The sequence below is a fragment of the Zalophus californianus genome, chromosome 3 (assembly GCF_009762305.2).
Source record: "Zalophus californianus isolate mZalCal1 chromosome 3, mZalCal1.pri.v2, whole genome shotgun sequence".
Lineage (NCBI taxonomy): Eukaryota > Metazoa > Chordata > Mammalia > Carnivora > Otariidae > Zalophus > Zalophus californianus.
This window is the reverse complement of record NC_045597.1, coordinates 7845332-7871888: the sequence shown is the minus strand read 5'-3', so window position 1 is coordinate 7871888 and position 26557 is coordinate 7845332. Positions and strand designations below refer to the sequence as shown.

The window sequence follows — 26557 nt, the reverse complement described above, 5'->3', positions numbered from 1 at the left end:
TCACGTCAATTCCTGGGTTATTAAAAAAGATATATTTTTGTAAAGCATAGTATAGATTTCATCTATTCATGCACCTTAAAGTCCTTTTGCAGGAAAATGATTGTTGAGACAAATATATATATATATTCTTTATATATAAATTTTAAATAAAACTTATAAATTTATAAATAAATTTTATATATAAATAAATATATATTTATATATATATAAAGAAATCACATATTAAAAAATTCAAAGAGATATATGTTTGATGTTTTTTGTTAGCAAACTAAAAGCATCTTTATAGGTTGCCCAACCATGTTAGCCAAGTACTTTTACTGTGACAAGAATAACTTATAACACTGGTTTTGATTCCCTCAATATAAGTTTTTAACCCCAAATGCTATATATTTTCAGTATAATATTTACTGAACCCTTTTTAAGGCACTGCTCCAGATTCTATAAGGAATATAACAATTTAGAGATCCAGTCTTTCTGTATCATGAGCTTAAAATATAGTGAGGAAATAAGACGAAAATAAATAGTGTAACATAAACACTCCAAATTAATGGCAGAGATAATAAACATTACAGGAATTCAGATGAATTTATCAAGCTAGAATGTCCTAGGTAAAAGTTGGGAAGAATAGAAATGGTTTACCTGTTCTTCTCAAGAACTCTGTTTGGTTCCTGATTCTGGTACTTATTGTCATTTTCTCACTGACAGAGTTCTTGTTTTTTTCCCCTAAGATTTATTTATTTATTTGGAGAGCAGCTGTGTTAGTCCGCTAGGGCTGCCATAACACAGTACCACTGACTAGGTGGCTTCAACACAGAAATTTATTTTCTGGCAGATCTGTTGACTAAAATGTCAAGATCAAGGTATCAGTAGGGTTGTTTTTTTCCTGAGACTTCTCTCCCTGCCTTGGAGATGGCCATCTTCTCCTCCCTGTGCCTTCATAAGGTCTTTCCTTTGTGTGTGTCTATGTCCAAATTTCCTCTTCATCTAAGGACACCAGTCATATTGGATTAGAGCTCCCCCTTCCCCCCAGGGACCTCACTTCAACTTCATTACCTCTCTGAAGAGCCTATGTGGTCACATTCTGATTTACTGGGGATTAGGGCATCAATATATGTATTTGAAGGACACAATTCAGCCCATTACAGAAACAAATACTCAAGTCATGTGCCTGTTATAATATTAAAAGATGGTATTGTCTGTGAAAGTACATTGTAAACTGAAAATGATTAACACAGGTTAAATGGTGCATTAGGCAGGGTCTATAAAACCAGCTACTGTAACAAGTAAATCTGAAGGGCTTAAGACAATAAATATGTACTACAAACTCATGAAAAATCTATTTGCAGTCAGGACATGGGGAATTGAGGACGCTATCATTTTCTAGGGTCTTGATGCCCTTCCTTGGAATCTATGCTCCAGCCAGGAAATGAAGAAGAGAGTGGAAAAGGCCTAGCACACAACATTTCTGAGGTTGTGCTAATATAGCTGCAGCAGCCACTTCCACCTACTTTACATTGGGGAGGACCGAGCCGACAGTCCTAACGAGAGTCGAGGAAGCTTAGGAATGTGGTTTAATGGTGAACTGAGGAACTGAGAAAGGGGGAACACAAATATTCCATATGTTGGTGAAAAATTAGGAAAAACATTTTCACAGACTGATAAAAATGTAGTCAGTCTCTGCCACAAAAGTTATCAGTCTATATATTTTAACTGGACTTTGAAACATAAAGAGGAATCCAATAGATGAAAATGGGACAGGAATTGCATTTCAATTCAAGAGACTGGTGTGATCAATGAGTAGAAAATAAGACACTTTAAATGGAAGAAATCCAATGCAGAGGCGTGAAGTCTGGAGCCAGGGGCCCTGAGTTTGTATCCCATCATATGTTAGCTGTGAAACAATTCCTGCTAAGTTGTCTAACCGTGCTGAACTTCACTTCCTTCCATCATGAATTCTTCGTGATAGCACCTTCCAGGTATTATTGTATAAGACCCTATAGGTATTTTTTTGTGAGAATTAAAATAGAAAATATGGGGGCACTTGTGTGGCTCATTTGATTAAGCATCTGACTCTGAATTTCTACTCAGGTCATGATCTCGGGGTCCTGGGATCGAGCCCCATGTCAGGCTCCACGCGGAGTCTGCTTGAGAGTCTCTCTCTCCCTCCCTCTCCCCTCTGACTTTCACCTGACTCTCTCTCTCTCAATCTCTCTAATTTTTTTAAATAAATGAATTAAAATAAATAAATAAATAAATAGAAAAATGGAGGAAATAGAAAATATGGGTTGTGTACTCTACATATTTTCTGTTGCTTTATAAGCACCTAATTAAGATTCAATAATATTAAGGATGTTAAATAACATCAATGGACATAGATCTACCACCCAAACAATTGTATTATTTTTTCATGTTTTCCTATTTCCTGATTGGGCCCAACTTAATATATGTATAAACCAAATAAGTTGTAACAAAGACTGTAAAGTGAAGGTGGGACAAGTAGCTTGGAATGTCTTGTTAGCTATCCAGAAAACTAGCAGGTTTGGCAATAGTTAGGGTTTCTGCTTTTGCTAATTGTGGTAGTTTACAGTTCAGATGCGCCAGAGCAGTTTTCAGAGCAGGTTATGCAAAATGGTTTCCCAGGGCATGTGAGGTTATTCTGAGAGAACACTGTCTTGGCCACACTTTCCTGCCTCATCTCACTGAGAACACTCACAAAGATTGACTGCTTACTTAGACTCACAGAGAGAGAGAGAGGTTCTGTCAGCGCTAGGCTAACCTGGAAATCCAGTAGACTCACTGACAAAAATTCAAGCTCAAGATCAGTCTCTTTGCCTGAGGAAATTTTAGAATTTCACTATAACCACTTTTTGGCATTAGAGATAATGTTGAGGACTAGATCTTTAACCAAAAGACCTGGTAGAAAGTAATGAACCTCAAAACCTGCACAGCAGAGTATCATTTGCCCGATCACTTACCAGAGAAGCATTCAGGACTTCCACACCATTCTAAATCAAATGTCAACACTATGAATTACACTCTAAAGTGGAGAGGCAGGCTGAGTGGCTCTAGAGCACAGCTGGTATGTGCTTCCCAAATCCCATGCCTTCGAGTATATTACCACTGCTTTTGCGTACCAGCTGGGGCTTCTGGGTGTCACTCAACATTAGCATCCCAGAGCAGATTGTTATAATCAGTTCTGAATCATTTAGGGTCCAAACTTCAGAAAGTCTGAATAAGCCTATGATGGTATATCTAGAGGTCCTATAATTTAATAAGACACCAATTATTACGTATATAGACATGTTTGAAAACAAATCTACATAAATTTCCCAGAATTCATATTTTCGTATGCAATATTGTAATTTAGATAACTTCTTCTACTTACTCAATTGAAAGCATCCAAATTGTTAACTAACTTTGATGACTTTTGAAGGTCCTAAGTGTAACTGTGAATTTTAAAATTATAATTCTTGGGTAATTCTTCCGGTGCTAACACTACTAGGGAACAGTCAAATCAATTAACCGAAGTTGAAAAATTTAAAAGACCATAATAAAAATGTGCTTCCTTTCTCCTGGATAGAAAGTGTTGACTTAATTTTACTCACAATTAGATATCAAAAGGGTATATATAAATTTAGTAATATTTACATTGTAAAAAATATCAAAAGGCAAAATAATACTTCAAGCACATTGAACCACATCAAATGAATTTTTTTTACATTGCATTCATCCATCATAACAGTCAAAACATATATTTTTAAACTCTATTTTTGTCATGTGTTATGGGAAATAATGGAAAATATATTATGAAGTTGAAGCTTATTAACCAAAAGCTACTAAAATTGACAGATGGATACTTTATCCTGAATGCTGAGATAGCTTCCTTTTCTGGCTCAAGGGAAACTATTTTTTAGGCCACATAAGCGTATGTGCTTCAAAATGATTCATTTAGGAAATACTTATTAAGTGGCTAGTTATATGCCTGACCTTTGTCAAGGCATTAGGAATGTAATAGTGAACGAAACTCCTTCATGAAGCTTACTGGTCATTGCAGAGTGAAAATAATCGTATATGTTCATAATATGTCAGGTCATGGTAAGCAAGCTTCCACCAAAATGTGTTCTTTTCTTTCAAATGTACCTGAGATGTGGTCCCTTTTAGTGATTATTTCTCCCCAATGCCAGGAAAGCAGAAGTTTCGTGTGGCCACTTCTTCTCGAGCCTCACACAGTGGTTCTCTCCTCTCTTCTCACCTCATCCATGCTGCGTGTAGCCATGACAATACCTAAGGTGAACTGCAAATGAAATGAGCCTCTAATTCTGTGTTCCCCATGAAAAGAACAGCCATCCAGGGACCAGGAGGAACATCCATTTTGGACCAATGTGTAGAAGTGAAATACACTTATGCTTGAGCCATTATTTATTGAGTGGCCTGTTTTTTGTTTTTTTTTTTTAAGATTTATTTATTTGTTTGAGAGAGAGAGAGAGGGAGCAGGGGGAGGGCCAGAGGGAGAAGGAGAGAAAGAGTCCTCAAGCAGACTCCCCGCTGAGTGCGGAGCCCAATTGGGGGCTCAATCCCGGGACCCTGAGATCTTGACCTCAGGTGAAATCAAAGGTCAGAGGCTTAACTGACTGAGCCACCAAGGTGCCCCTGAGTGATGTGTTTTTAACTGAAGTTTAACTTAGTAAATATTACACATGGGGAAATAAAACAGCATAAGGTAAGAGGGGGTGCCTAGGTGGTTGGGGTGTGGAGGAATTTAAGGTGGTCAGATGAGCCCTTGTCCTAAGTGACTGTGATGAGTAATGGAACATGCCCTTAGGCCATCACCCTCCACTTATGTTGGGAAGCCACTTGCTCCCCGAACCGCCCCCAGAACTGCTCAGGCCAGGCTTCCCTCACTCTCCTGGTTCAGCACCTTTTTATGGCCTCTCAAAGGTATCTTTCTCATCAGCAAACACTCATGCTGTTACTTCGCCCACCTTCAATTCCATCTGTGCCCTCACCCGTTTCCTCCAGGTACCTCCTTGCTACTCTCCTTGTATTTATAACAGAACTCCCAGAAAATGCTGTCCATGTTCCTTCCCTGCCTTCCGGTCCTTCCAGGGATGCTCTCTGAACAAAGTGTTGCCCTCTGTGCTGAAACTGCCTATTTCAGGTTCACCAAAGATCATTCTTAATCCTCACTCAGAGACATTTGACATGTGTCTCCTCAAAACAGTTCCTTCATGTGGCTTTCAGGATGCCATACTCACCCGGCATGACTGCCGTTTTTCTTCCTATTTTGTCTCTTTTGTTGTGCTTGTTCCTCCTTATCTCCTGTCCTTTAAATGTGGCATTGCCCGGGGCTTGGTCCTGGAGAGTCTCCTCTTTCCCATATATCTCCACTCCTTTGCTTATGTCATTCATGTCAGTGATAGACATGCCATCTACATGCTGATGATTCCCCAACTGATATAGCCTACCCAGATCTTTCCCCTGAACTCCAGATTGGCACATCCTTGTCCGCTAGGGAGTCCCTGAGTTTCCACTGGTCTGCTCCTCCCATATTCTCTTCTTAGTTATATGCACCCACATTCTTAAAGGTGTTGATGTCAGCTCTGACTTCTCCATTTTATTATCCCCAGGCTTTTATTCCAACTCGTCAGTAAATTCTGGCAGCTAAATACGTAGAATTCCAGCGTGTTCGCCGTCTTATCTCACCATCATTTATCACCAAAACGCTACAATGCTTCAGCAGCCTCCAATCCAGGCTCCTGGCTTCTGCTATTGCCCCTGCAATCTTGTCTCAAAAAATCAGCCAGAGGGATTCAATTAAAATGCCATTCCCCTGCTCAAATGTCTTAATGCCTTCCCCAGTTCACTGGGAGTAAAATGAAAAATCTTGTGCCTGCAAAGCCTGCGTGATTGGGTGCCTCTTACCCTTTCCCATTCCTCTTTCCTCTATTATCCACATTGGCCACCATACACTGGCCTCTTTGGTGAGCTTCCAACGTGAGAATCACCAGGTTTACTTCTCTTGGAAACCAGGTGTGTCAAAATGGCGAGTGCCCTCATATTCTGTAGATTTTTATTCAGAAGTCATCTTCCCAATGACGCCATTCTTGGGCAACCTATCTAAGACTGTAACTCACAACTCTGACAGTCCATGCCCCTTCCTTCCCTGATTTATTTATTCTTTAGTATTATTATTAACATATGAAACCTTTGTGTACACACCACACACACACACACACACACACACACACACACACACACACGTTTATTGTCTGTGCTTCTTTATAAAGGAGCTCTGTGTGAGGGCAGGACTTTTGCTTGTTTTTTTTTCACTACTATATCCCCAGTGCCCAGAATGTAGTCTATAGAAGATGTACAATAAATATTGATGGAGTAATCGTGATTGACTGTAGTAATTAGGTAATGGTATAAATTTTACATATAGAGAGTGTGAATGCTAGGTTTATATAAGAACAACAAAACCCTCAGCTATGTTTCCTTCCACACTGTTGTGTTACTACACACTAAAATACCTTTTTTAAATGTAAAAATGTATAGTTTCCGTCCACTGTGGTGAATTTAGTTTATCAGAATACCCCAAACATATAATAAACATTTTAAATTAACTCTTGTATTTTCAGTAAGCCATTTCCAACCAAAAAGTAGTGCTAAAATAGGAAATTGCAAACTTGGAAAATTTAACAAGATGAGTGATTGAAAGGGAGTATCCTTTTTCATAAGCTTTACTTCAAAACAGAATTTAATCAAAATCGGCCCATATATGTCCTTACATAATTTTATCCCAATTCCTATCCAATCCAATACCTTACAGGATATCAGATCACTGTAGAATGGAACAATCCACTTTTCTCTTGATCAACTATGATTTCTGACTATAGTGCCTGCCTTTCTCCATTTCAATGACTCTTCATGGAAGAATCACAAAATAACTTTCTGCAATAGCGGAGTTGCCTTCTGCAGTTGTGTTTTTTTGTTGTTTGTTTGTTTTGTTTTTTTGTTTTCTTGAAGTGGGCATGAAACATTCTGTTACACATGCTATTTTCTTTACATGTATTAGGAGACGAAAGCAGTCTCTTTGCTGTATGCATCACTCTGTTTTTATGCCTTAAAATGATAACCCACAATTAAAATGCTCCAAATTAAATCAGTTGGTGCCAAATTGAAAAGTTAAAGCACTACATCTAGGGAGGTGTTGTGAAAAAATCTTCATAGGTTATTACACAGTACTCAGTATTAGGTATAAATGCCAGATGTTCAGCAAGCTTCTGTTTGTGTTTATTTCTTTTTGATTTAGGCGTCCAAATAGAGATAAGAAAACCAATCTAAATGGATTTCACTCTAAAACCAAAACGAGTTGTGTCTGAAATTTTGTTGCTACACTTTTGAAGTAGTATGAAGTTTTGTAGTCTGAAATTTTGAAGCTACACCTCTTGGGTTTCATCAAAAAGAAAGATGGGGAAAAGGTTAGAGCATTTTCACTCAATCAGACAGTGGTAGTAGAGAGAGCAAGAAGCCTGCACCCGTGAGGGGCTATGTTTTATTGCTCCGTGGGCCTTGCAGCCATTTTATAAAGGCTGAAGGAAGGCATCTCTGAGCATAGGTGGCTACTAGTTCACCTTCAGTGGCAGCCCAAGCATTTAGTCTGAAAAGGAGGCCAGGTGGCCCCTAAGGAATTATAGAAGGAAACCATGTAAAAGTCGAAATGAGAAAAACCTGGGGAATAAATACAAAAGCATGTGTTCGCAAGGGCGAGCGCTCCTAGGAATGCCACCTCAGCAGAAATCTGGTAACTAGGCCAGGCAGAGAATAGTCTTTCTAGTTTAAATGATTCTTGCGAAAATCTTCCCTATCTCTTCCTTAACCTTCAATTCTGCTGTATATTCAAATGTGCAGAAAAAAAAGAAGTATAAATTTGGGAAACAGACTCAAATTCAGCAAATTTTATATTCCATATTTATAGAGCCGTTAGCTTACAAGTCCCTCAGCTGGTAAATAAATACATAATCCTCAAGCTGATGTTGACAGCTGACTGAAGTTTTTATTTTCAGTTTGATAATTCATCTTCAGTGTAATTTAGACGATGCAATGATATAACTGCATTAGCGAATAGTTTTGAAATAATATTTTAATGTTTCCTTCAGATATTGCAAGAACACTGGTTAAATGTTCTATTTTAACTCGTTTAGATTTCTGAACATATTATGTGTCAGTTGATGGCAAACAACTCACCAAGCTTGACTCATGCTTAAAACCTTGTGCTAATTAATCAAGAATAGACTGCTGATCCTCCTGCTGATGACCTCATCAGCAGTGGGTATATTTTCAAGATGAAAAAAAAAAACAAAAGGTGCATCCTAATTATAATTTTTCCAGTGTGGTTTTCTCCTTAAACCAGCATGCTGAGACCATGGAGATAGACTGCCTGGGTTCTTAGCCCGGGGAGAATAACTCACATTCATGGAACAACGGTTAATGCCAGGTACTCCGCAAAACACTTCATAAATGAATCATGCAATTAGATTATCACAACGATGCTAAGAGGCCGGTACTACCACTATCCTTATTTTACAGAGAAACAGACCAAATCTTAGGAAAGCTACCTAACTTGTTCAAAGAATACACCTAGTGAATGGCACAGGATTCAAACCTGAATCAGAAAACTGGCACATAGTTAGCCATTGGTAAATAGTGGTTTCTTTCTACTTACACAAATTTTTTTTTTTAAAGATTTATTTATTTGAGAGAGCGAGAATGAGAGAGAGAGTGAGTACATGAGAGGGAGGAGGGTCAGAGGGAGAAGCAGGCTCCCCGCTGAGCAGGGAGCCCGACGTGGGACTCGATCCCGGGACTCCAGGATTATGACCTGAGCCGAAGGCAGTCGCTTAACCAACTGAGCCACCCAGGCGCCCTCTACTTACACAAATTTTTAAAGTGAATTTAGTTTTTTAAAGATTTTATTTATTTGAGACAGAAAGAGAGAGAGAGAGAATGAGTCAGAGGGAGGTGGCAGAGGGAGAAGGAGAAGCAAGCTCCCCGCTGAGCAGAGAGTCCGAATGGGGGCTAGAACTTAGGACCCGGGGATCGTGACCTCATCTGAAGTCAGACGCTTAACCAACTGAGCCACCCAGGTGCCCCTATTTTAAAATGCTTTTTAAAGCAAGTTTTTTTTTTTTTTTTTTCCTTCAAAGCTTCCTTAATGAAATAAATGTTACAGATACGGTTGGAGTTCTGTTTGTTGCCTACCTGGACCTATTTCTCTCTTTCATTACAAAAGTCACATTATGTTAAGTATGGTGCATTCTTTTCCAGGCTAATTTATTATTAATAGGCTATAGATTTATAAGACCATCCATAGAGCATTAACGTGCATATTCTTCAACTTGTTTTTTCCACTTATCATTAAATTCTTAGAGTTACTCAAGTTGTTCTGTATTTCACTGCATGACTATATCAACATTTAACCATTCCATGATAAATATAAATTTAGATTTTTTCCGTATTTTACTATAGCAGCTGATTCTGTATTGAACCTACTTGTCACTTTAGGGACACATACAAGTTGAGTAAGTTCTAGAGTTCTGCTGAACAACAGAGTGACTCTGTTTAACAATACTGTGCACTTGGTTAAATAAGAGGGTAGATCTCACGTTGAGTGTTTTTACGACAGAAAAGGGGAGGGAGCAGGAGGGAACTTCCGGAGGGGACAGTTATGTTTATTACCTTGACTGTAGGGATGTTTTCACATGTGTTTGCATATATCCAAACCCACCAAATCATATATATTAAATAAGTGTTTTTTGTATATCAATTATACTTTTATCAAGCTGATTAAAAGAAAAGACATGCAAGTTTTAGACACAAAGTGTACGTAGTCACTTAAAATAAGCTTCTTGCTGGAACATTTCTTTAGAGAGATGAAGAAAGTCTGATGTAATATAGGGTACATGCATTTTCCAGCTTAGCAGGTGACTGTCGCCTGATTGCTCTCCCAAGTGTTAAGAATAAAGGGCCATACTGGACTTCCTTTTCTTCACATCATCACCATCTTATATGCCATGCCAGTTTGCTTGCTAGCTTGTTTTTTTTTTTTTTTTAATTACTATAGAGGTTGTGATACTGTATGTAATCAGTGATTTAATTTATACCTTCTTAGTTACTGTGAAAGTTGAGAATCTTTCCTATTAGCTATTTAAGATGCCTTTTCCATGAATTTATGCATTTATTTATTTGAGTTAAGGTCTGAATGGGGTCAAGAGGAAATGATGAGGGGCACCTGGGTGGCTCAGTCGGTTAAGTGGCTGCCTTCGGCTCAGGTCATGATCCCGGGGTCCTGGGATTGAGCCACACATCAGGCTCCTTGCTCAGCAGGGAGACTGCTTCTCCCTCTCCCTCTGTCTGCCACTCCCCCTGCTTGTGCTTGCTCTCTCTCTCTCTGTCAAATAAATAAATAAAATCTTTAAAAAAAAAGAGGAAATGATGAGTAAGTAGTTCAATATACGGGAAATGAGTTAAAGGGTGGATTGAAACCAGAGAAATTAATGTGGGCATCATCGGCATAGAAATGGAATTTACTGCAGTTTAGATAATGTCACACAAAGAATGAGTAGTGAGAAAAAGAGAAGGAGCCCAGGGTTGATTGAGTCTTGGTACTTAAACATTTAGAAATCTCAGAAAAGAAGGCATAGCCACCAGAGAGACTGAAGGGGGGGGGGGGCGGGAATACAGATAGCAGAAAAATGAGAGTAATGTCTTCAAGAAGGCAAGAAAGTGATTTGAGGATGAAGGAGGAATCCCGCTGAGAGGATCAGAAAGATGAAGAGCAACAGTTGTCCATTGGGATTTGCATTTTAAAAATCACTGCTTGAGTGCAGACAGTTGAATGAGTACAGACAATTTTCTTTTTAATCAGGCACAATTTATGCATACCTTCCCATCTACTTTGCCTTACCTGTTTCTTGGGCTCTTGGCATCTTGGTCTTAGATAACCTATAGCTGCCACCACTAGTGGTCGCATATCCTGGCTCACTCACCAGAGGCTTCTACCTGGGTGGGTGTCATGTGTAGGAAAGTTTCTCTTCACTTCTAATGCAGAGGGAGCCAAAGCGATGCTGTCACCCCGACCCTACCCGAGAGAGGCACTTAAGGGAATGACCTGGACCCTTGCCATTAGTTGGGGATTCAGATGAAGTCCCACACTTCAGGACATGATATCTTATTCCCCAGTAGCTTCCCAAAGGTCCAGATGACACAATACACCATGTGGAATTAATGATCCAGTAACACAGTCTTGCCCAGAGAGAAAGAGATGTAAGGGAACCCACAGATAAATTCCTCCCCCTTTCTTCTACTAATGGATTGCTCCCAGATATGGTGTTTCTTTTTGGCCTGTTGGAGATACACTATGCAACTGAGCAATCAGCTATGTCTCATTAAGCTGCTTGATAATATAAAATCTTATATCTGTTTTCTCTTCTTTGCTTCATTTATTTTCCCTAGGCATCCTTCCCGAGATTGCACCCTCCATGAAAGACTAGAGCTTAAGCTTTGCCTCAGCTTCCATTTCCTAGCAGGTTCTGACACCTTTCAAAGGAAGCAGAGAAATGGACATTAGCTTCACAGGGACATGGGCTCAAGGTCTTCTGTTTTGTTTACTTGCATGTTGTGATTGTGAAGGATACTGAGCCATCTGTGTTAGCTCACGTGATGATCCAATAGATACGTGAGAAAATTCGCTTGCAGAAACAACATTCTCGAGTAGGTGTGAGAGCACAGGGCCCACCGCACAAACGGGGCACATAGCTGAGACAGGAGCAGAGAGATTCACCTACAGAGGCTTTGTGAGTATACAACTAGGAGTATTGGGAGAGGGCTGTGGAAGTTCTTTTCCTGATTTGGCCATAATCGCATTTGAGATTTTAATCTTCGCAAATGAAATTATTTTTATTAGATTCCTATTCCTCATGTTAGGTCTGAAAGTAATTCTCTTTCCAAGAGAAAGTTCATGGATGAGGTTCTAAACATTCTTCAGGTATAAGATGCAAAAATTGAAAAATTCTCTTAGATAAGAATCGGCCTTATTCCCAATACTTTTTGTGGGTTATGCAGATATTTCCCTTATCAACAGGGACCTGCCACTGTTTCACTGGTAAAAATAAAGAATCGAATACTGACATCATTGCAAAAGAAAGATACATTCTGATGTATATTGATCATAGCTTAACATTGGAAACAGGGATTTTTTTTTTCCTACATTTTAAGTGTCTTCCACCCTAACCCCCACAAAAACATAACTCTTGTTTCCTAAGCTAATAGGACACATTTAGGCTTTCATGATTACTCAGGGTTAACCATCAGATTTTTTTTTTTCTGAGGCAGAGTCAATATTATAATGTGCAGTGAGTAGTTACTTTCCAATTGTGAATTATTAAAGTAAGAGAAATGATGATTTTCAAAGTATTTTTCTGGCATCTGTATTTTTGCAAATGAGTATACCAGTGCCAACAAGTAGTCTGAGGGAGGGATACAGAAGTCCAGAGTTACCAATAATTATGTTCAGTTGCTCCTAGGTATATTGGAGTCTTCATTTCTCTCTGCCGACAGCGCTGACATAACCTTGCTTAATGAATGGCTGCAGATAGAAAGACACTGTGTTCTTGCAACATCAGCCCTCTGCTGACATACCTTATCATTGCAATTTGTCTCACCTTTCCTTGTGCGTACTATCTTTCCGAAGTTTTATCTAGTCGACTGCCATGAGCTGCTGTTCTCAAACACATTTTTCAAATCTAATGAGAAAGGTGATTTTGGAAAAGAAAGTTAATGGCCTCTGGTGCTATCAGCTTCTCGGCCTCAAATCTGCACAGCTGTAGCATCAATTGTCTTGAGATAGATATAGCTGATCTTAAGTTTGCTTGGGACCCTCTGAGGCTAGTTCAAAGTGTGATGCAGCCCTGGAAAGGAAGAAAAAAAATATATAATTATCCTTTGGCATTCTGGGGAGAATTAAAGAATTAAAGTCACCACTGAAAGTATACGTAATTTGCACTTGGGTACTAGATGTGGAGGGTAGTGATCTTCAATGCTATTTGATGGAAGGGAGAAAATGTAGGCGAGAATCAAGTAGGAAGAAATCACAGATCCCCTTGCTTTGAATGCAGATTGTGCATGGGCAGACCAAAGGACAAGGTGACTGTGTTATGGCTGACTCTTCTCTGTCCCCTCCCTTCCTTACCAGCAGGCAAGGGCAGAGAGTTTAAAAGAGAGACCCAGGGGCACCTGGGTGGCTCAGTCGTTAAGCGTCTGCCTTCGGCTCAGGTCATGATCCCAGGGTCCTGGGATCGAGCCCCGCATCGGGCTCCCTGCTCCGCGGGAAGCCTGCTTCGCTTCTCCCACTCCCCCTGCTTGTGTTCCCTCTCTCCCTGTGTCTCGCAGTCAAATAAATAAAATATTAAAAAAAAAAAAACAAAAGAAAACAACAAAAACAACCAAACAGAGACCCATTTTGGCAGCGTTCAGTTCCTAGACCTGATAATAAGCCCAGTCACTCTTCAGAATTCTTTGCATCCCTGACTTTCTTCTTCTCGATGCTAGTGAAGGCAACTTGCTTGTGTGCTCAGCACCAAGAAGCCCTGGGAGGACGTGGGAACCCCCAAAGGGAGGCAACCCTGCTCACCCCCCTCAGCAAAGACTCAGCCATGCACTCCCTGCTCTTGGCTGAGGCACAGCCCAGTGTCCAGACTTACATGCTCTTCACACTGAGAATTCCTCAGTAAGATATCATATTGGAGCCTTCAACTCAGATGTTTTATCTCCATGCCTTTATCCCGTCTCTGTCACTTATCTTTAATATTATGACTAAACTCCAGAAAAAAAAAATTAATGGCTTTATTTGGCCTTCAGAGTGCTCCCAGGGGTCCTGTAAACAGTGAATGAAACATCTCACAAAGTAGCAAAGTAGATATCGGAGTGTAGTTTATTTCCTGGAAGCACAGAGAACCCAGGATCCCTGTTATTCATGGTTTAAGTGTCTGTCCACCAGGTTTGATCTTGTTATTATTCTTCCTGGGACATAAACATGACCTTGATTGTGATGCGAAGTTTGTGGCATGGTTTTTGTTCGTGTGCTTGTCTTTTAGATTAATTAAATGATTAAATGTTTAACTGTATCCCTGCGTGAGGCCAGTAGTACAATTTAAGGAGTGTTTTTAATGCCTGACAAATGGTAATCGGCTCTATAAGACAACCTGGCCAATTACTGTATAAATGAGTTGCTTGTGAAGACTCTGTGGGAGACAGTCTTCTCTACGGCTGGGCAGACTCCCCAGCTACGGGGGTTTCCGTCCATTCTGCTGTCACCGGGCGGCAGAGTTTTCTCACTATAGGACACAAGGGTCAACCACTTAGCCAGAAGAATATGTAAAGGTAACAAACGTGCATTACATAAAATTTCACAAGATATTTAGGAATATTTGAGGTAAAGATAGACATAATAAAATATAGACTCTAAAGTTTTGAAAATAACTATAACTTCAAACACGTAATGTACTAAAACTGAGTATTTTACCTTGAAGTAAGGTTCCTTCCTTCCTTCCTCCTTCCTTCCTTCCTTCCTTCCTTCCTTCCTTCCTTCCTTCCTTCCTTCCTTCCTTCCTTCCTTCCTTCCTTCCTTCTTTTCTTCCTTCCTTTCGCATCTAAAGATAAAACATGCACAAACAGTAAGGTTGCTGTGACTCCGCTGGGGTGGTACCTATTCTTGTTTAACCTGATTTCCTAATCTCTCAACTGTGTTCTTTCAACTCAAGCTTCTTGACTCTCTAAATTTGTTGAATTTGCTATCATTCCATGCATATTCATTGACAATGCATTTTCTTAGTGATTCGATGGCTCTACATAGAAGTTCAAAGAGTAATTAATCAGAAATTGCTTACTTCCGGGCGCCTGGGTGGCTCAGTCGGTTAAGCGACTGCCTTCAGCTCAGGTCATGATCCTGGGGTCCCTGGATCGAGTCCCGCATCGGGCTCCCTGCTTGGCAGGGAGTCTGCTTCTCCCTCTGACCCTCCCCCCTCTCATGTGCTCTTTCTCTCATTCCCTGTCTCTCAAATAAATAAAATCTTAAAAAAAAAAAAATTGCTTACTTCCTCTTGGGAAACTGCATCCTGCTTTCCATATGCCTACTACATATTCCATTTGAGTACCAGGCAAATGCCCCAAGCTTACCATGTCTGAAATTAAAAAAAAGAAAAGAAAAGAAAAGAAAGAAACATAGATTTTTGAGGGAAAAAAAAAAGTGTGTGAGTTAGGAACAAAGGTTTGGAGTGAAATGAGCCTGAGTTCAAGTTTGGTTCCAGCACTCTCTTACGTCAAGTTCCCCAGAAGCAGGCCCTGTGTTGACAACTCATGAGCAAGTGACTTACTGAGGAATTTCTCCCAAGTAAACTAGCAAGGGAACGAGGGGGAGAGGAAGGGCAGAAGGGAGAATGAGAAGGAAGCCACCATAGCTCTGAGATGAGGTAAAATATTGGTCCAGGTATTGCATTAATTTTTGTCTCAGATTTCAAATTAAACAAATTAGCACCATGCCTGGCACCTAGTAAGTGATAGCTTTTGTTGAGACTGTTACCAAAGGGAGTCTTATTTCTGTCTTTTCTCTCCCCTTCCTTGCTATACTCTTTCCCTAGTTAATTCCTTGGGAATCTTTATTTATAATGTTGCCAGACCTGTCCATTCCTTCCCATTGCCAGCATCTCAGGCTGAGGTACATTCTCGACCTCCCGCTTTGATGGACTCAGGACCTGCCTACCTCATCTCTGTGTATCCAGTGCATGCTTCTCTAATGCATCTTGCAAGCAGCATGTGGCCAATCTCTACCCCAGTAACCATCCATCCTGGTCATTAATTCTCACATGAATTTCCCAAATCACATAGTCCCTTACAGCCCTTAGTGTAGAAGATCAATCTTTTTCCTAGTCTGGATGGATTAAAAGTAACCTGAGTATTTCAAGTTTTTGGTCCCCATTTTCCTCAGTGCTAAATCTATTTCCATCTTTTGGCCAGGCCCAGGGTTTTTGTTGGCCAAGACTCTACCTGTTCTCTTTGGCACCTGGCTCTGTATTTCATTAGTCTCAGGCCTCCATTTTTGGTCTAGAGATCTTGGAACCCTGGCTTTGTATCTGGAGGTCTGGTCCCTGCATGATAGCTTTACCGAGTTACCTCTGCAGTGAGACCATAAAGTTGAACTTACACAGAATATCTCGTGGATGTTGGTGATTCTTAGATATGGTTCATGAACTGCCCTGCTTCACCCATCAATGCCATTCCTAGCTTTCCTTCCTTTGCCAAAGTAATTGCTCTTTCTTCTGTAATCTACTTATCTTGCTAATTTGACTTAAGTCATGTTTTCTCTTGACTTTCTTAATTCAGTACATTTTCTGACTGTTCTGCCTAACATGCATATGTGATTGATATGGACTCATGCATCTTCCTCAATGGGGATTCTACAACTGGTCTGCAGGACCCTAAAGGGCAAGGCAAGAAATAAAATGATCACCATATCCTGATTGCCTTTGTATTCCTAGGATCCACCATTGTCCCTGTGCTTAGAAGACAATGAGGATTCTGGGGGGGCGGAGCAAGATGGCGGAGGAGTAGGAGACCTGGATTTCGTCTGGTCTCAGGAATTCAGCTGAATAGGGATCAAACCATTCTGAACACCTATGAACTCAACAGGAGATCGAAGATAAGAATAGTAACAACACTCTGAACAGAAAAGCGACCACTTTCTGGAAGGAAGGACGTGCGGAGAAGTGAATCCGAGGCGATGTTCGGGAGGATAGACGGCGGGGGAGGGGGCCTCCGTCGGCCGCTTCTGGCAAGTGTTAGAGGCGCGGGGCACAAAATCGGACCTTTTAGAAGCCGGCTCCACTGAGGGACGTTGCTCCAGTGGCTAAGCCGGGGGTGGAACCCTTGCAGGACACTGTGGTCTCAGGACCCTCGGGGTCACAGAAAGACCGGGAGTGACTGAGTGAGGCAGAGCTCCCAGGTATCGGAGCGGGGAAGCCGGCTGCAGAGACGGAGCCAAGGCGTGGGCTCTCAGCTCAGGGGTGGCCATAAACTGTGATCCGCGGCCCAGTCGGGCCACTGCTCCTCCAGCAGGGACCCAACAAGCGGCAGATCCCGGGAGACTCCCCTTCCTCCCCCGGGAGGAGCGGCGCGGAAGTACAGGGATCTGCTGGGTTTGGAGACTCCACACGGGGTCGGGTGCCAGAGACAGAAACGCTCGGTCACAGGCCGGGTGAGCATGGAGTGCGGCCGGAGACCGGGGAGATGGGAGTGACTGCTTATCTCTGGGGGCGCACTGAGGAGCGGGGCCCCGAGTTCTCAGATCCTCCGGGCGGAGATTGGGAGGCCACCATTCTCACCCTGGTCCTCCAAAGCTGTACCGAGAGCTTGCAGGGAACAAAAGCTCCTGTGAGCAAACCCGAGCAGCTTGCTTAGCCTGGACCGACAAGGGCGGAGCAATTCCGCCTCCGGCAAAGACATTTGGGAACCATGGCAACAGGCCCCTCCCCCAGAAGATCAGCACGAACAGCCAGCAAGCCAAGACCAAGTTTACTGATCAAGGAGAACGGGAGAACTCCAGCGCTAGCGGAATACTGCACACAGAATTCATGGCTTTTTTACCATGATTCATTAGTTTTTCAAAGTTAATTTTTTTAACTGTTTTTCTTGAATTTTTCTTTTTCCCTTTTTCAAAAAACATCTTATCAATCCCTTTTTTAAAAAAAAACTTTTTATTTTTCATTTTTAGAGTCATATTTTTATCCCTTCATAGTAGTTACCCTTATTTTTGGCATATATATATAAGTTGCTCTCTCTTTAAAATTTTGAGATACAATTTCTTCTAACAGATCAAAATATACCCTAAATCACTAGTGTATGGCTTTGTTCTATTCTCCTGCTGGATCACATTCTCTCCCTTCTTTTTTATTTTTCTTTTTAAATCTTCTTCTTTCTTTTTAAAAAACAACTTCTTATCTTATCAATTCCTTTTATAAAATCTTTTATAATTTTCATCTTTACAGTCATCTGCCATCCCTTCAATGTATCAACCCTTATTTTGTACATATATAAGTCTTTCTTCCTTTAAAATTTAGCAGGCACTTTCTTCTAACAGACCAAAATATGCCCAAAAGCTAGTGTATGGCACTGATCTATGCACTAGCCTGATCATATTTGATCATATTCTGTTTTTTTTGTTTTGTTCTGTTTTTGTTTGTTTTTATCTTTTTCTTTTTCCTTTTTTTTTTTTCTCTCTCCTCTCTTCTTTCCTTCCCTTTCTTGTTCCCTGGTTTCAGGTCTTTTCTGATTTGTATAGAGTATATTTGCTGGATACATTGTTAACCTGTTAGCATTACGTTCTCTCATTCATCTGTTCTCCTCTGGATAAAATGACAAGACGAAAAAAATCACCTCAGCAAAAAGAACAAGAGGTAGTACCGTCTGCCAGGGACCTACTCAATACTGACATTAGTACGATGTCGGACATAGAGTTCAGAATCATGACTTTAAAGATACTAGCTGGGCTTGAAAAAAGTGTGGAAGTTACTAGAGAAACCTTTCTGGAGAAATAAAAGAACTAAAATCTAACCAAGTCGAAATCAAAAAGACTATTAATGAGGTGCAATCAAAAATGGGGGCACTAACTGTTAGGATAAATGAGGCAGAAGAGAGAATCAGCGATATAGAAGACCAAATGATGGAAAATAAAGAGGCTGAGAAAAAGAGAGATAAACAACTACAGGATCACGAAGGTAGAATTCGAGAGATAAGCGATACGATAAGACGAAACAACATTAGAATAATTGGGATCCCAGAAGAAGAAGAAAGAGAGAGAGGGGCAGAAGGTATATTGGAGCAAATAATAGCAGAGAACTGACTAATGTGGGGAAGGAAACAGGCATCAAAATCCCACAGGCACAGAGAACCCCTCTCAAAATCAATAAAAATAGGTCAACACCCCGACATCTCATAGTAAAACTTACGAGTCTCAGAGACAAAGAGAAAATCTTCAAAGCAGCTCGGGAGAAGAGATATGTAACCTACAATGGTAGAAACATTAGATTGGCAACAGACCTATTCGCAGGGACCTGGCAGGCCAGAAAGGACTGGCATGATATCTTCAGAGCACTAAATGAGAAAAATATGCAGCCAAGAATACTATATCCAGCTAGGCTATCATTGAAAATAGAAGGAGAGAGAAAAAGCTTCCAGGACAAACAAAAACTAAAGGAATTTGCAAACACGAAACCAGCCCTACAAGAAATATTGAAAGAGGTCCTCTAAGCAAAAAGAGAGCCTAAAAGCAGCATAGATCAGAAAGGAACACAAACAATATACAGTAACAGTCACCTTACAGGCAATACAATGGCACTAAATACATACCTTTCAATAGTTACCCTGAATGTAAATGGGCTCAATGCCCCAATGAAAAGACACAGGGTATCAGATTGGATTAAAAAACAAGACCCATCAATATGCTGTCTGCAAGAGACTCATTTTAGACCCAAACACACCCCCAGATTGAAAGTGAGGGGGTAGAAAACCATTTACCATGCTAATGGACACCAAAAGAAAGCTGGGGTGGCAATCCTTATATCAGGCAAATTACATTTTAAACCAAAGACTGTAATAAGAGATCAGGAAGGACACTATATCCTACTTAAAGGGTCTATCCAACAAGAAGATCTAACAATTGTAAATATCTATGCCCCGAACATGGGAGCAGCCAATTATATAAGGCAATTAATAACAAAAGCAAAGAGACACATTGACAACAATACAATAAGAGTGGGGGACTTTAACACCCCCTTGACTGAAATACAAAGATCATCTAAGCAGAAGATCAACAAGGAAAGAAAGACTTTAAATGACACACTGGACCAAATGCACTTTATAGACATATTCAGAACATTCCATCCCAAAGCAACAGAATACACATTCTTCTCTAGTGCCCATGGAACATTCTCCAGAATTGATCACATCCTAGGTCACAAATCAGGTCTCAACTGGTACCAAAAGACTGGGATTATTCCCTGTATATTTTCAGACCACAATGCTTTGAAACTAGAACTCAATCACAAGAGGAAAGTCAGAAAGAACTCAAATACATGGAGGCTAAAGAGCATCCTACTAAAGAATGAATGGGTCAACCCGGAAATTAAAGAATTAAAAAAAATTCATGGAAACCAATGAAAATGAAAACACAACTGTTCAAAATCTTTGGGATACAGCAAAGGCAGTCCTGAGAGGAAAGTATATAGCAATACAAGGCTTTCTCAAGAAACAAGAAAGGTCTCAAATACACAATCTAACCCTACACCTAAAGGAGCTGGAGAAAGAACAGCAAATAAAGCCTAAACCCAGCAGGAGAAGAGAAATAATAAAGATCAGAGCAGAAATCAATGAAATAGAAACCAAAAGAACAGTAGAACAGATCAATGAAACTAGGAGCTGGTTCTTCAAAAGAATTAACAAGATTGATAAACCCCTGGCCAGACTTATCAAAAAGAAAAGAGAAATGACCTAAATCAACAAAATCATGAATGAAAGAGGAGAGATCACAACCAACACCAAAGAAATACAAACAAGTATAAGAACATATTATGAGCAATTTTATGCCAGCAAATTAGATAACGTGAAAGAAATGGATGCATTCCTAGAGATGTATCAACTACCAAAACTGAACCAGGAAGAATTAGAAAACCTGAACAGACCTATAACCAGTAAGGAAATTGAAGCAGTCATCAAAAATCTCCCAACAAACAAAAGCCCAGGGCCAGATGGCTTCCCAGGGGAATTCTATCAGACATTTGAAGAAGAATTAATACCTATTCTCCTGAAACTGTTCCAAAAAACAGAAATGGAAGGAAAACTTCCAAACTCATTTTATGAGGCCACCATTACCTTGATCCCAAAACCAGATAAAGACCCCATCAAAAAGGAGAGTGACAGACCAATATCCTTGATGAACATGGATGCAAAAATTCTCACCAAAATACTAGCCAATAGGATCCAACAGTACATTAAAAGGATTATTCACCATGATCAAGTGGGATTTATCCCTGGGCTGCAAGGCTGGTTCAACATCCGCAAATCAATCAACGTGATACAATACATTAACAAAAGAAAGAACAAGAATCATATGATCCTCTCAACAGATGCAGAAAAAGTATTTGACAAAGTACAGCATCCTTTCTTGATCAAAACTCTTCAGAATATAGGGATAGAGGGTACATACCTCAACATCATAAAAGCCATCTATGAAAAACCTACAGTGAATAACATTCTCAATGGGGAAAACTGAGAGCTTTTCCCAGAAGGTCAGGAATGCAGCAGGGATGTCCACTCTCACCACTGCTATTCAACATAGTATTAGAAGTCCTACCCACAGCAATCAGACAACAAAAAGAAATCAAAGGCATCCAAATCAGCAAAGAGGAAGTCAAACTCTCACTCTTTGCAGATGATATGATACTGTATGTGGAAAATCCAAAAGACTCCACCCCAAAACTGCCAGAACTCATATAGGAATTCAGTCAAGTAGCAGGCTATAAAATCAATGCACAGAAATCAGTGGCATTCCTATACACCAACAACAAGACAGAAGAGGGACAAATCAAGGAGTCCATCCCATTTACAATTGCACCCAAAACCATAAGATACCTAGGAATAAATCTAACCAAAGAGGCAAAGGATCTATACTCAGAAAACTCTAAAATACTCATGAAAGAAATTGAGGAAGACACAAAGAAATGGAAAAACGTTCCATGCTCATGGATTGGAAGAACAAACATTGTGAAGATGTCAGTGCTACCTAGAGCAATCTACACATTCAATGCAATCCCCATCAAAATACCATCCACCTTTTCAAAGAAATGGAACAAATAATCCTAAAATTTGTATGGAACCAGAAGAGACCCCGAATAGCCAGAGGAATATTGAAAAAGAAAAGCAAAGTTGGCAGCATCACAATTCCAGTCTTCCAGCTCTATTACAAAGCTGTCATCATCAAGACAGTATGGTACTGGCACAAAAACAGACACATAGATCAATGGAACAGAATAGAGAGCCCAGAGATGGACCCTCAACTCTATGGTCAACTAATCTTTGACAAAGCAGGAAAGAATGTCTAATGGACAAAAGACAGTCTCTTCAACAAATGGTATTGGGAAAATTGGACAGCCACATGCAGAAGAATGAAACTGGACCATTTCCTTACACCACACACAAAAATAGACTCCAAATTGTTGAAAGACCTAAACGTGAGACAGGAGTCCATCAAAATCCTAAAGGAGAACACAGGCAGCAACCTCTTCGACCTCAGCCGCAGCAACTTCTTCCTCGAAACATCACCAAAGGCAGGGGAAGCAAGGGCAAAAATGAACTATTGGGATTTCATCAGGATAAAAAGCTTTTGCACAGCAATGGAAACAGTCCACAAAACCAAAAGACAACCGACAGAATGGGAGCAGATATTTGCAAATGACATATCAGATAAAGGGCTAGTATCCAAAATCTATAAAGAACTTATCAAACTCAACACCCAAAGTACCAATAATCCAATCAAGAAATGGGCAGAAGACATGAACAGACATTTTTTCAAAGAAGACATCCAAATGGCCAACAGGCACATGAAAGAGTGCTCAACATCACTCGGCATCAGGGAAATCCAAATCAAAACCTCAATGAGATACCACCTCACACCAGTCAGAATGGCTAAAATTAACAAGTCAGGAAACGACAGATGTTGGCGGGGATGTGGAGAAAGGGGAACCCTCCTACACTGTTGGTGGGAATGCAAGGTGGTGCAACCACTCTGGAAAACAGTATGGAGGTTCCTCAAACAGTTGAAAATAGAGCTACCATACGATCCAGCAATTGCACTACTGGGTATTTACCGAAAAGATAGAAATGTAGGAATCCGAAGGGGTACGTGCACCCCAGTGTTTATAGCAGCAATGTCCACAATAGCCAAACTGTCGAAAGAGCCAAGATGTTCATCGACAGATGAATGGATAAAGAAGAAATGGTATATATAAAAAATGGAATATTATGCAGCCATCAAAAGAAATGAGATCTTGCCATTTGCAACGACGTGGATGGAACTGGAAGGTATTATGCTGAGTGAAATAAGTCAATCAGAGGAAGACATGTATCATATGACCTCACTGATATGAGGAATTCTTAATCTCAGGAAACAAACTGAAAGTTGCTGGAGTGGTCGGGGGTGGGAGGGATTGGGTGGCTGGGTGATAGACATTGGGGAGGGTATGTGCTATGGTGAGCACTGTGAATTGTACAAGACTGATGAATCACGGATCTGTACTTCTGAAACAAATAATGCAATATAGGTTAAGAAAATAAAAAGAAGAAGAAAATAGCAGGAGGGGAAGAATGAAGAGGAGTAAGTCGGACGGGGAGACGAACCATTAGAGACGATGGACTCTGAAAAACAAACTGAGGTTTCTAGAGGGGAGGGGGGTAGGGGGATGGGTTAGCCTGGTGCTGGGTATTAAAAGAAGGCACATTCTGCGTGGAACACTGGGTGTTATGCACAAACAATGAATCATGGAACACTACATCAAAAACTAATGATGTAATGTATGGTGATTAACATAACAATAAAAATTATTTAAAAAAAAGAAGACAATGAGGATTCTGTGTGAAAGAACGACTGTAACTCTAATATAACTCTAACTTCTCACCAATCCACAGTTGGGCTTGCATGCCTGTGTTCAGTCCCCTGTTCTGAGCACAGAGGCCAGATGGCACTTGGTAGGATCTCAGTAAATAGTCATCTTTGAATTGATAAATTTCTCTGTACTGCATCTTCCACGATCTTAATAGCTCCCCTTCACTGAGTGTTTGGACATCTACCTCTTAACTTTTTGAAACTCACTTAGCTCCCCCACCATCTGACTATACTGCTCTGTTGTGTTTACTATAGTATTTTCAAAATATCAATCTTGCATGTTTGAGCGAGGCATCTTCTTCAACTTAAACTCAAGCCAGGGTCAGCTTTTAGGGCTTCAGGTCCTTATGAACTCCTGAACTTATGAAGATTCTGGAAACTGACGTTTTTGGTATATTCTGTAGATACCAACCAGCGCTCCAAACCTAAGACTCCATCTTGGCTTTGATTTTAAGGTGTGTTTTTGCTTTATTGGTGACTTTTATCCAGAATGAACCTTTACTCTAGCTGACTTTGCTTTGTCACAACTACTTCCTCATGTCACATACCTCCATCTCCACAATTTTGGATCTCGTACTGTATCAGTATTAAAGGTTTTTATGCTCTTTGTTCAGTTAAATCACATCAAGGTCTTTTTTCAAGGGTCATATAAAAATTTGCTTCCTCTGTGACAAGGTGCCTCACCCCTGAATCATACAATGATCTTTCCTGCCTCCTACTTTGCAATTTTATCTTGTTGTTTGGGACCATTAAAATTTAACCTTGGATATTTCTTATTTATTCACTGTTTTATACTTTCTTTGAGAGCAGGGTCCACGGAGTTATTTACTTATTTATTTTTTAATCACTCATTTACTTGTTCAGTGCATGCTGGTAGGCCCTCAATTAATGTCACTGTGGGGATGAATAAATTAATGAATTATCTCCAAACAGACTAGATATAGAAATATGAGAGGGATATTAAATCCTTGAGATTAGAGCTAATAATAAATTTCTTGACTGAAAGGTAACATAGTTTTGAGACAAAACTTGTAATCTAGTCAAATAGATCAAGATCTATAGCTTGTGTTGCAGTAAAATTTTGGCAGAATGACCAAGAATGATGAACCTACACAGTGAGGTCTGTCAAGATACAGGGTGGTTCAGCAAGAAAAGCAGAGTCAGGGTCTGAGAAGAGTATTGCTATTTGTGTAAGAGAAACGAGTCTATGTTCTTCAATTAAGAGTCCTCCTCTCTTATGATTTTGTCATTTTCCTGCTTCTTTATAGGATTTAGCCTAGTTAAGATGGACTACTCAATTTAATTCTATGCTCTACCTAACATAGGTAATAGCCATTTTGCTAGTTTTAGGAAAAACTTAAATGGGCAATTAATGAGCAGTCGTAGGGATATAGGTATTAATATCAGTATAAATGTAGGAAACCAGGCAACTCTGGTGGTGGTGTCCTCCTTACCACATAGATGAAGCATTTCTTTATTTGTTTTTTTGTTTTAAAGAATTATAGTTTCTTAATCCATGCAACAGCTCAACACATTGATTTGAGGTTTTTCTCAGTCTAATTTTATTACTTTAATCAATCCTTTATTTAGCCATGGTATTCTAATTTTCTTTTCTTTTTCTTGTTTTAGTGACTGCATGGTCTAATTATTTAAACATCTTTGTGAATTCTGTTCTCGTTCCAGATTTGCCAAACTTTTCTTTAGTCATTGATTCAAATATTAATTAGCTATCGCCACAATAATGCTATGAAACAGGCATCACAAATCTGAATGATTTAAAGACAATGAACATTTATCTCATGGATCTGCAAGTTGGCTGTGGTTTAGCTGACCTAGGCTGGAGTCTGTTTATTGGCTCTGCTACAGGTTATAGGTCACCTGAGCTTGCCCAGAAGCTTCACCTGGGCTCGAATTTTATTTATTTATTTATTTATTTACTTATTTATTTATTTATTTATTTATTTATTTATTTATTATTTATAATCTGGGGGGGCTTCAAATTACATGGGTGTGTATATCTATATCTACACATCTATGACACCTATACCTATAATATACGTAGACCTTTTCAGAAGTCTTCTGTATCCCCAACTCTCTCTTTATCTTATGGGCCTCAAATGGACATGACACATGGCTTTATTACCTTCGGTGAGCTTATTTACATAAATTAAAAAAGTACGTGCAATAGGTAAGTCTTTAATACTTCCTAGATATTAAAGGGGGAAAGAACCGTAATAGCATTATGTTTGTTTCCAGTGTCAGGAACAGATGCATCAACATCAATTTAAAATACTGACCCTGCAGCGAATGTTGCCAGAAGAAATTTGACCACACTATTTCACCTTTGAATGGGATTGCCCTTAAGGTTTCAGACAGCACTGGACTGAGTTTCATATATATAGCCAAATATTAACTGTGCTCAAATTCAGGTGAAATTCAACCTATTCCTTAAGGTTTTCTCTGTTCATTTTAGTCCTCCATGACCCCTGCTCCTTAGGCGTTTCCTGGCAATACTTCTCTCTTTGATCCTTTCTGTGACTTTACTGTATTTTATCATTGTGGTTGTTTTGCTTTGTTTTTGTTACTCCTAGAGCAAAGCTTCATTTAGTGGTGTGTGTGTGTGTGTGTGTGTGTGTGTGTGTGTGTTTGTGTGTGTATTCATCGTAGCATGTAACATATTTGTTGATTTTGATTATCAACCAAACTATTCCAAAAAGAATGTTTTTATCCAAACTCGAAAAGTGATAATGACACAATTTCTGGAAAACATTTTTCTCTGATAGGATGAGA

General features: G+C 39.8%; 1 pseudogene; it reads right to left on the bottom strand.

Moving 5' to 3' along the window:
- LOC113920505 overlaps positions 1–5077 on the bottom strand; it is a 67969-nt pseudogene extending 62892 nt beyond the window's left edge.
- Positions 5078–26557: the final 21480 nt, after the last annotated feature.